The 12,196-nt window shown below is 44.1% G+C and overlaps 1 non-coding gene across 1 annotated transcript; it reads right to left on the reverse strand.

The window, feature by feature from the left end:
* Positions 1 to 3,121: 3,121 nt before the first annotated feature.
* Positions 3,122 to 3,194, reverse strand: trnar-ucg (transfer RNA arginine (anticodon UCG)). Its single transcript has one exon. It is a non-coding gene; the product is annotated as a tRNA-Arg (tRNA).
* Between the last annotated feature and the right edge of the window lie 9,002 nt (positions 3,195 to 12,196).

The raw sequence follows: 12,196 nt of genomic DNA on the forward strand, positions 1-12,196 counted from the left end.
GTCTATAATTGCCGGGGATTTCCCTATTTCCTTTCTTGAAGAGAGGAATTACATTTGCCTCTCTCCAGTCCTCAGGTACGACTCCAGTGGAGAGCGAGGATGCAAAGATCTTCGCAAGTGGCGAAGCAATTGCATTTCTCGCTTCCCAAAGCAGCCGAGGACAAATCGGGTCCGGGCCTGGCGACTTGTCAATCTTAATGTTTGACAAAATTTTCAGCACATCAGCTTCCTCTATCTCTATCCATTCCAGCATGCACACCTGCTCTTCAAAGGTTTCATTCACTACAAAGTTGGTTTCTTTCGTAAAGACAGAAGCAAAAAACTCATTTAGGGCTTCCCCTACCTCCTCAGGCTCCACACACAAGTTCCCTATGCTATCCCTGATGAGCCCATGCTCTTTATCCAGTCAGCTTAAACAGGTGAAAATGTCAGATTTAAACCAAAGCAGGAGGAGATTGCCTCTTTCCATGTATTTTCACAGGAGAACATTCAGCTGTGAATGGTCCATGTTTGAAAAGTGGGTTAGATTGAAATTCTCACTGAGTAACACTGATACAGGAAAGTTCCCCAAGTTACTGTGATTGCTTGGTTAAGGAAATGCCGTAATGGATGCGTAAAAAACAGTATGTAGTAAAACAGATCTTGAGTTAAAATCCCAGCAGTCCGTGAGCTTTACAATGAAGATTCCTCGTTTCAAAATCTCTGAAATGCCATATCGTTGATTTAAATAGCAAAGATTCCCACCCCACCCCACCGCCACACCCCCCCCCCCCACCGACTCATTCATGGAATTGAGGGTATCACTGGCTCAGTCAACATATATTGCCCATTGCTAATTATCCACCGTGTTTGCTGTGGGTCTGGAGTCAGATGTAGGTGCGATCAGGTAAGGATCAATGATGCCTGTAGGACATGAGAGAACCAGATGTGCTTTGGTCCCCTGACGATGGATTTATGGTCATCATTACATTCTTAATTCCAGATACTTATTGAATTCAAATCTCATCACCTTCTGGGGGTGATATTTGAACCTCAATCTCCAGATCATTACCTGGCTTTCTGAATTAACAATCCAGCGATGATACCACTCGGCCATTACTTGCCCTGTCGGTGCAGAGAACTGAGCATGGTTCCTATGATTTAGTGCAGACAGTTGTCATTCGGTGCTGGCACTCCTGTCGCCTGTTTTCTCCCCATCAGGGAATGGTTTCCTGCTAACAATTAATTCATCCTGAGGTTTGGTAGGAATAACAAGGTGAGGCCGAATAAACTGCAGCCTTACTGTGGAATATGGTGGAAATGAGACAGACACCATGAACTGATCACCCTCATTCTCTGCTGTCACCATTCATTCATTTTATACCAACATCACTGTAATCGTATAATTGTGGCATTTTGTTTCTTTATGGTGGATTAGGAATTCTATTTCAAAGTTGAAACACTCATCAAGTTTTGAGGGAAGTAATGTCTCCTTGCCTCAGTCCCAAAGTGACAGAAACACTGTTTCGAGAATGTGAGCCCAGTTCCAGGCTTTACAGTCGGGGTGGGAGTGGTACTTGTGGTGAGGAAGCCTCTCAGCAGCTCCACTCTCAAACACTCCCCGATTTTCAGACTTTTCAAAGAGCAGCAATGGGAAATAACGGAAATAGACGGACAGAGAGTAGGAGAAAATAAAAGGGGGTGAGGTGAATACCCGGACACAGAGAGAGACAAATAGAGACAGATGTTGAGGTCGAACCTAAAAGGGCCAATTCTCCATTCGACACCGCTGCTAACTAACTGAAAGGAAAAGACAAAAAGAACCATTTAAGCAGAGCCTTTTACCACCTGAGGGTGAAGGAAGCAGCATTACAACCGATAAAAGTCTGTTAAAGTTGTAAAGTTGACGGCAGGAAACTAATGTGATATTTTGATAAATATCCTGATTCGACAAATAAAACTGGTAATTTCCCTGCATTATAATATGGAAGGGTATAACTGACTTGGTTCTGACGTACATTCAATGGATCTGAAACGTTAACCCTGTTCTCTCCACAGATGCTGCCAGGCCTGCTAGGTTTCTCTGTCAATTCCTGTTTCTGTCAATTCCCAGCACCTGCAGTTCTTTGTTTCATGTTAGCTTGAATATCGTTTGGGACACAGTTAGTTACCTCACAGCCCCTTTCCTTCTCCTCATAGGGGAGGTGATACAATCCATGCAATCAATTGTCGGAAGAACCCATCTGGTTCATTAATGTCCCTTTGGGAAGGAAAATACCACCCTTACCTGGTCTGGCTTACATGTGACTCCAGACCCACAGCAATGCGGTTGATTGAATTAATGCTGCCGAGCCAGTGGTGCCAGTTAATGAATAAAATTACAATTAGTCAGCAAAGCTGTCATCAATAAAAGCTAGGAGGGAGGATCTGCCACTCAACAGTTCAAACCAGGGCCGTGGTTCCAAAAGCACCAAATCCGAACCACTAGACAACCAGAGAATACATTGGAGGTGCTTGCATCATTCCTCAACGACAGTTTTTGCCTTTCCATTTTTGATCCTTTTGGTGATAGGTCAGGTTCTCCCTGTCTTCGAGTTTTTATCACGTGGAAAGAGACTATCTGGGCCATTGTATCGGTGCGTGTCATCAGGCATCTATCTATTCTAATCTCAGTTTCCAGCACTTGGCCCATGTACCTCTGACGTATCAGGGACAAATATCAATGAGATTAATGCTGTGATCTACAAACGGGACTGAGGTTTTGTGACAGTAAAACTGTGTTAAAGCTGACTTATGGAACTCATCCTCGTGTTTAGCCACAGAGGGAGATACGCAGACACATCCCTCAGGATGACACACACTCCACCTGCTTCATGTTCACTCTCTGTCCCCACACATGATTCGCCAACAACAGGCAGATTTACATGGAACACAAGCAAGTTCTCCAGGCAATGAAACTTGTTGTTGTGAGCTTGGAATTGAAACTAACAGTGAGCAGAAAAAGGTTGCCAACACTGCTCATGTGCAACTTCCAATTTCATACTTTAGCTTCTGGGAATCTGGCTGAAAAATCACCTGCTGTATGTTCCAACTTCAGGTGAAGGTGTCACCTTACTCGTATTGAAAATAGAACAACTGTGCTTGAGCCAGGCAGGAGTCAAACCTACAACCTCCTGATCCGAAGTCAGATGCGTTATCCATTATGCCACTGGCCCACAGTGGGCACCTGGCTTCTTGTTGAGTTCACATGTTTACAAGGACCAAGGTGGAAATGTGATACATGAGTTGAGCACCAGCAAAGGGAATCTCTGTCACTGCTTCACTTCAATGGACCCCACTTTGGGAAACAGTAAATTTCACTTGAAAAAGAAACAAATTTATCCTCAGATGCCTGCTTCACAGTCACCTCTTTATCCATTAAGGCTTGCCATCATTTTATTCAGTTACTGTGCTAGTTTATGAATCAAGCCAATGAAACGTAATTTCCGACGATTATTAATTCTAAACCTTCATCAGTGAAGTGGATGCATATGATATATTTGCAGGAAACACCTTTTGGGAACATAGACTGAAATCGGTTTCATAAAGAACCACCCCCTGGCTCTCCTGAACATTAAAAAAAATCAGAGGCAACAATGGCTGATGCAGGATTCAAGCCAGCAGCTTCTCACGTTTCTAACAGCCAGCTGATGTGAGAAGCAGACCAGAAGACCAATGATGCTGTCTGCTGCCGGGCAACTTAACAATAAATGAGGTGTCAATCACGCAGTGACAGTGTCCCTACCTCGGATGTAGGAGACAGAGTTCAAGTTTTATCTGCTCCGGAGGTATATAATAACATATCTGAACAAGTTGCTGAAAAAAAAATCTACTCCCCGTTGCTTCAATGAACTTCTTCTCATTCTGTCACCATTCTGCTGGGATAGAGCTCTCTCCATCGGCAGATGTATTCAACCATTTGGCCATCGGCAGGCATTGCTGGGGTGGGTGGTATACACTTTGTCGATGTCTCTCAAACACTGGAAGAAGGAAGGAGCAGAAGGGTGGAATCAGACTTGTCCAGCAAATTGTAAAGGTGATTTGGAACTTTCATCAAATGACATTTATCAGAGGGAGACAGAAAAAGAAGGAGAGCTGCTGGGAAAGATAGAAGTCAGAACTCGAGATTAATCTCTACAGCAACTTAAAATGCGATCTTTCTGTGCAACCTGTTTGATGTTCAGAATTTGTTTGCACATGGGGCGTCCGTTCATTTGTGACCTCCACAGCAGGAGTTAATGTCTGACACCAACAGCCCCATGTTCAGAGAATCTGAGTGAAACACTCACTCACTGAGAGACATCCCCAACAGCCCTGAGTTGCGAGGCGGCAGACAGTACAACGTGGAAGGGAGGGTTAATAATGAGCCATTGTTTCTCCCCCACCCGCTCCCTCACAGAGACAGGGAGAGTGATGTCATAAACCCATGGCGTCATTCACATTCACATTCAGCCCATCGAGTCCACAGCGACTCTCTGCCTCTTGTATTTCTCTGTAGTTATTCACAACCGGTGATATCTGTCCCTAATAATGGTGAACTCTGTCTGTGTCATGATGCAGTCTCTGACATCCCGATTCTTTTGTCATTCATGTCTGAAACAGCGTGGGAAATTACTGCCAGGCATGAAAACAAAAATACTGCAAGTAATGAGTTTCTACTTCACCAGTTTATTCCTATCTCAGAGAAGAAGTTTTACATTCCATTCGGAGCAGACCGACTGAGAACAGGAGAAGACCATTCAGACCTTCACAAGTGTATCAGCTCTCCTGTGTGGCCTTGGCCAGAGCATCAACATGAGGTATTTATTTCAGATACATGGAGCTGAGGGAAGTAGACAGCTGATGAAAATGCACAGTGCAGTTCACTGCAAGCCACAGCACTGACCAATAGAAAATAGCAGAGGATGGTTTCGATCCATCGACCGCTAGGTGATGGGCCCAGCACGCTTCCACTGCACCACTCTGCTACCATGAGCTATGTGTGTCTTAGGCAAGTATTCTGCTTTCCATCTGGAGTGCAGCATTTCCATTCGATGGCGATGTTCAAAGCTTTTCACTGTTGTTTTGTTGCACAGACGTGTCACAGCTGTGTAAGTATAACCGTTGTCTAATTTCCCACATTCTGTTGGTCGATTTCACTCAGAATCACAAAACTTTTTCACAGCTCAGACGGAGACCTTGCGCCCTACCCTAGTTATGCCACATCTTCACAATAAGCAAATGATTATCACTTTCAGTATCAATCTTTTGCCTTCTCCCTGTAACATCTGCACAGGTACTTTTAACATAACCATCCAATTCCATTTAGTGTTGATTGAATCTGCCTCTGTTGCTGTCAGATTGTGATTTACCGACCCGAACCACTCCTTCTGTGAGAACGTTCTTCCTCAAGTTACTTTTAATTTGTTTTCCTCATGTCTTTAAATCTCTGCCTCTTCATTCTCAATCCCTTCAGGCGTGGTGTGGTAGAACTTCCATGCCTTTATTTCCACAGTCTAGACTTCTTGTGACTTGGAAAGCTTCGTTCGGATCACTTTAGAGCCTTCTATTCCCCAAGGAGAACTGTCTCAACTTTCCAACCCATCTTCATTTCTGACATACAGGTACATTTTAAACATTCAATATTTGGACCTATCTTCAATGCTCCTTACTCACAACACCTTCAATGCCTCCAGAAACAATTCTTTTGATGCAGCCTGGCCTGTTTTGTTCTTCCAGTCTCCTCTTTGTCTACGATTCACATAAGCCTGTTCAGCACTATCCCCAATCACTTCACATTACCACTTTCTGAGGTTTCATGTTCATGATTGAGCAATGCTTCAGCCGAAGAATTCATTCAGAGTTGGTTTGCCTGTGTGAACATTCTAAAACTCTTGTTCTTCCTTTGAACAAGTGTATCCCTTGACTGTGTTCACTGCAATGGGACCTCTACCCAATCCCAAAGTCAGGCAGTTCGAGTTCATTTCATGCAGCTGCTTTTTGAGATAATTATCTGTGTACTTTGGCAAAACACGTGTGGTTGTTTAGATGTAAAACTGGGACTTCTGGCGTTTATAAATGCTGTAAGACCCAAAACAAGAATCATACCCCTGGACCAACGAGCCATCTGTAGACCACAGTGGCCAATCCTCAACCAGCTGGGACTCGCTTTGTGTGACATACATCCCACAATGCTTCAGGAATTCCAAGGATCAAACAGTTTCCTGAACATAATCCCTTGACCTTGATTGTTCTTGGAACAAAACCAAAATTGCTGGAAAAGTTCAATACATCTGGCAGTATTTGTGAAGGAAAATCAGGGTTACTGTTTTGGGTTGGGTGAACCTTTCTCAGAACTGACTGTTTAGACTTATTTCCCAGGACATGGCTCACAGCCTCACCTGTTGGCCTGGCAAGTGGATATCTTAAAGCTCTTTAACTTTAACTTAAAATGGCCACCCAAGTGGACAGGGTTGTTAAGAAAGCATATGGTGTTTTGGCTTTCATTAACAGGGGGATTGAGTTTAAGAGTCGTGAGATCTTGTTGCAGCTCTATAAAACTTTGGTTAGACCGCACTTGGAATACTGCGTCCAGTTCTGGGCGCCCTATTATAGGAAAGATGTGGATGCTTTGGAGAGGGTTCAGAGGAGGTTTACCAGGATGCTGCCTGGACTGGAGGGCTTATCTTATGAAGAGAGGTTGACTGAGCTCGGTCTCTTTTCATTGGAGAAAAGGAGGAGGAGAGGGGACCTAATTGAGGTATACAAGATAATGAGAGGCATAGATAGAGTCGATAGCCAGAGACTATTTCCCAGGGCAGAAATGGCTAGCACGAGGGGTCATAGTTTTAAGCTGGTTGGTGGAAAGTATAGAGGGGATGTCAGAGGCAGGTTCTTTACGCAGAGAGTTGTGAGAGCATGGAATGCGTTGCCAGCAGCAGTTGTGGAAGCAAGGTCATTGGGGTCATTTAAGAGACTGCTGGACATGCATATGGTCACAGAAATTTGAGGGTGCATCCATGAGGATCAATGGTCGGCACAACATTGTGGGCTGAAGGGCCTGTTCTGTGCTGTACTGTTCTATGTTCTATGTTCTATGTTCTAACTTTTATGAAGGTTTGTGCTGGCTCTGCTATGACAGGCAGTGAGTTACCTTTTCCCACTGTTGGTGGTCTGAGTGAAATGTTTTTTTCCTGCTGCTTTGATTCCTGTCACAGCAAAACAGAGGAAGCAAACAGCCCTCGCATTCATACCCAGCTTTTGCCCACAGTCAGCAGGATATGAATCCGTGCAGAAACACCCCAATGGATTTGAAATCCATTGCCTTAACAATTAATCAAGAGTTGTTTGTTAATATTAACAGCAGAGTTCATAAAGGAAGACCGTAGATGAAGTCTGCTTGAATTTTCCACAGCACTCAAAAAGGGGTCAAAAAAGGTCATAGCCCAAGGTCAGAGTTCATGGTGTTGGCTAATAATTGAGCATGGATTTCCTATTGTTTAATGAACAGAACACACAGAATCAGGGTTAAAGGGTATATTTCATGTTGAAATACCCACACCCCACAACTCACCCACCGGACTCTAATGTACACTATTTGATGGGCACTGTTCTCTCAGAGATCTTTTAACTTGATGTAATTCATTAAACCTGCCACATTGCACATTACCAGATCTAAATTAGCCACATCCCACATCCTTCCCCAAATGCATCTTTTGCCACTTTGAACAGTTGTGGAAACATTTTTCTCTGAAATTTATCACCTTCATAAAAAGCGGCTTTACAGCGAAGCATAAATCAGAACCCATTCTTTTCTTGGCACAGATTATTTACAGCGTTCAACATTATGGGTGTGTAGTTCCTTACTCCGCTCTGTGTCTGTAAGTGTCTAGTTATTAGTTCTCCAGTCACCAAAGAATGTGTACACAATATTTGATAAAAATGAACAACTACAATCAAGGCCACTAAAACATTTATCATCTGTGTGGCTACCAAGGTGTCTCGGTAAGTGGGATGACTGATTCAATCCTTTCCCACACTCAGAACAAATGCATGGTTTCTCTCCTGTGTGAATTCGCTGGTGTGAGACCTGATGGAAAGACTGGCTAGATCTCTTCCAACACTTGGAGCATTTATCGACATCTGCTAAGTGTGATCGCACTGGTGTGTAGCAGGTAGGATGTTTGAGTGAACCATTTCTAAACTTAAAGCAATTATCGAGTCCGAGAGTTATTCAGCACAGAAACAGACAAGATCCATGCCGACAAGATTTCCAAAATTTATCTCCTCCTGTTTGCCAACATTTGGCCCATATCCCGCTAAACCCTTCCTGTACATGTATCCATACAGATGCCTTTTATATGTTGTGTTTATACCAGCCTACACCATTTCCTGTGTCAGTTCATTCCATACACACACCACCCTGTGTGTCAAAACATTACACCCTATGTCCCTTTAAAATCTTTACCCTCAAACCTTAAACCTATAACCTGAAGTTTGGACTCCCCTACCCTGGGAAAAAGACCTGATCACTACCCCTCATGATTTTATTAACTTCGATAAGGTCATCCCTCAGCCTCCAACACTCCAGTGTAAAGAGCCCGATTTTATTCAGCCTCTCCTTCCGGAACATCTGCTCCAACCCTCGCAACTTCTCTGTAAGCACTTTCATCTTTCCTGCAGCAGGGAGAAGAGGATTGAATGCAGTTTGCGATGTTTCGTCTGTGTGTATTAACGTGGTTAATGGGTACAGAGAGGATGAACATATCCGCTTTATCCAGCCAGTTTTAACTGTGAAAATATCGGTTTTAAAGCAGTGTAAGAGGAGATTGTATCTTTCTGTGCATTTTCACTGGAAATATTCAGTTGTGAACTGTCTGTCTTTAAATAAAACGGTGCTTGATTTAAATTCTCACTGATTAACATTGAGATAGAAAAAAAGTTTCTGTGTTCGGGTGTTTAAGTTCATGAACATATGGATTGGAGCTGAAGCAGCTTGTGTGGTGCTGAAGCAGCTTGTGTGGTGCTGTGGCTTAGTTGGCTAATGTGCCTTTCTAATAGAACATAGAACATAGAACATAGAACAGTACAGCACAGAACAGGCCCTTCAGCCCACGATGTTGTGCCGACCATTGATCCTCATGTATGCACCCTCAAATTTCTGTGACCATATGCATGTCCAGCAGTCTCTTAAATGACCCCAATGACCTTGCTTCCACAACTGCTGCTGGCAACGCATTCCATGCTCTCACAACTCTCTGTGTAAAGAACCCGCCTCTGGCATCCCCTCTATACTTTCCTCCAACCAGCTTAAAACTATGACTCCTCGTGCTAGCCATTTCTGCCCTGGGAAATAGTCTCTGGCTATCAACTCTATCTATGCCTCTCATTATCTTGTATACCTCAATTAGGTCCCCACTCCTCCTCCTTTTCTCCAAAGGAAAAAGTCCGAGCTCAGTCATCCTCTCTTCATAAGAAAAGCCCTCCAGTCCAGGCAACATCCTGGTAAACCCCCTCTGAACCCTCTCCAAAGCATCCACATCTTTCCTATAATACGGCGACCAGAACTGGATGCAGTATTCCAAGTGTGGTCTAACCAAAGTTTTATAGAGCTGCAACAAGATCTCATGGCTCTTAAACTCAATCCCCCTGTTAATGAAAGCCAAAACACCATATGCTTTCTTGACAACCCTGTCCACTTGGGTGGCCATTTTAAGGGATCTATGTATCTGCACACCAAGATCCCTCTGTTCCTCCACACTGCCAAGAATCCTATCCTTAATCCTGTACTCAGCTTTCAAATTCGACCTTCCAAAATGCATCACCTCGCATTTATCCAGGTTGAACTCCATCTGCCACCTCTCAGCCTATCTTTGCATCCTGTCAATGTCCCGCTGCAGCCTACAACAGCTCTCTATACTGTCAACAACACCTCCAACCTTTGCGTCATCTGCAAACGTGCTGAACCATCCTTCAAACCCCTCATCCAAGTCATTAATAAAAATTACAAACAGTAGAGGCCCAAGGACAGAGCCCTGTGGAACACCACTCACCACTAACTTCCAGGCAGAATATTTTTCTTCTACTACCACTCACTGCCTTCTGTTGGCCAGCCAATTCTGTATCCAGACAGCTAAGTTCCCCTGTATCCCATTCCTCCTGACCGTCTGAATGAGCCTACCATGGGGAACCTTATCAAATGCCTTACTGAAGTCCATATACACCACATCCACAGCTCGACCCTCATCAACTTTTCTAGTCACATCCTCAAAGAACTCGATAAGGTTTGTGAGGCATGGCCTGCCCCTCACAAAGCCGTGTTGACTGCATTTAATCAAGCCATGCTCTTCCACATGGCCATAAATCCTATCCCTCAGAATCCCTTCTTACACCTTGCAGACGACAGACGTGAGACTTACTGGTCTGTAATTGCCAGGGATTTCCCTATTTCCTTTCTTGAAGAGAGGAATTACATTTGCCTCTCTCCAGTCCTCAGGTATGGCTCCAGTGGAGAGCGAGGATGCAAAGATCCTCGCAAATGGCGAAGCAATTTCATTTCTCGCTTCCCAAAGCAGCCGAGGACAAATCGGGTCCGGGCCTGGCGACTTGTCAATCTTAATATTTGACAAAATTTTCAGCACATCAGCTTCCTCTATCTCTATCCATTCTAGCATGCACACCTGCTCTTCAAAGGTTTCATTCACTACAAAGTTGGTTTCTTCCGTAAAGACAGAAGCAAAAAACTCATTTAGGGCTTCCCCTACCTCCTCAGACTCCACACACAAGTTCCCTATGCTATCCCTGATCGGCCCTACTCTTTCTTTGACCATTCTCTTATTCCTCACGTAAGTGTAAAATGCCTGTGTTTTCCCGGATTCCTTCTGCCAAGCCTTTCTCGTGCCCCCTCCTGGCTCTCCTCAGACCATTTTTGAGCTCCTCCCTTGCCTGCGTGTAATCCCCTCGAGCTGAGCTGGACCCTAACTTCCTCCACATTATGTAAGCTACCTTCTTCCTTTTCACAAGAAGCTCCACCGCTCTCGTCATCCAAGGTTCCTTTATCTTACCCCTTCTTGCCTGTCTCAGAGGGACATATTTACTCATCACTCGCAACAACTGTTCCTTAAACAGTCTCCACATGTCTATTGTGCCCTTATCATGGAACAATTGCTCCCAGTCCATGTTTCCTAACTCATGTCTAATCGCGTCATAGTTTCCACTTCCCCAATTAAATATCCTCCCATTTAGCCTAATCCTCTCCTTCTCCATAGCTAAGTAGAATGTGAGGCACTTATGGTCACTATCACCAAAATGCTCTCCCACCACAAGATCTGATACCTGCCCCGGCTCATTTCCGAGCACCAAGTCTAGAATGGCCTCTCCCCTCGTCGGCCTGTCAACGTACTGAGTTAGGAAACCCTCCTGAACACACCTTACCTTCTTAGTTATGTACTTGCCTAAATGTCTTTTTAAAGTTGTAACTGCATCCACTCACGCCACTTGCTATGGAAGTTCATTCCACACACAACGACTCCGTATTGAAAATGATTACCTCTCATTTCTTTTTAAAAGTCTTTACTCCTATAAACTTAAAAAAACTCTCCTAGTCTTGAAATCTTTCACCCGACGGAAATACATCTCTCATCCAACTTATTTGACCCCTCATGATTTTATAAACCTCTAAAAAGTCTCCCCTTAAACTCCAACTCTCCAGTGAAAATACCCCAGCCGATCCAGCCTCTCCTGAAATCTCAAACTATCCATTCCCAGCAACATTTTCGGAAATGTCTTCTGAAGCCTCTCCAGCTTAACATTATCCTTCCTATACCAGTGCATCTAGAACTGGTTACAGTGCTCCAGCCGAGGCTTCACCAACATCCTGTAAATGACGTCTCAACATCCTCAACATGACGTCTAGCCCCATAAACTCAAACGCCTGAGAAATGAAGGCAGCGTACTTAACTACCCTTCTTAACTACCCTGCTGATTTGTGTCTCTGTTCTAAACACAACCAAAGGCCTTACTTTTAAATGTGTAATTCTCACCCTTATATGTTTTACCAAAATTCAATGCCTTGCATTGCCCCAAATTAAACACCATCTGCCACACCACAGCTCAGTGAGTGATACTCCCACTTTATTTTCCCAAAGATCCAGCGCTTGTTTGGCTTGTCTATGCAGGGTGAGGAGGGAGGATTGGAGAC

This window comes from Stegostoma tigrinum, chromosome 11 (assembly GCF_030684315.1).
Source record: "Stegostoma tigrinum isolate sSteTig4 chromosome 11, sSteTig4.hap1, whole genome shotgun sequence".
In the NCBI taxonomy this organism is placed as follows: domain Eukaryota; kingdom Metazoa; phylum Chordata; class Chondrichthyes; order Orectolobiformes; family Stegostomatidae; genus Stegostoma; species Stegostoma tigrinum.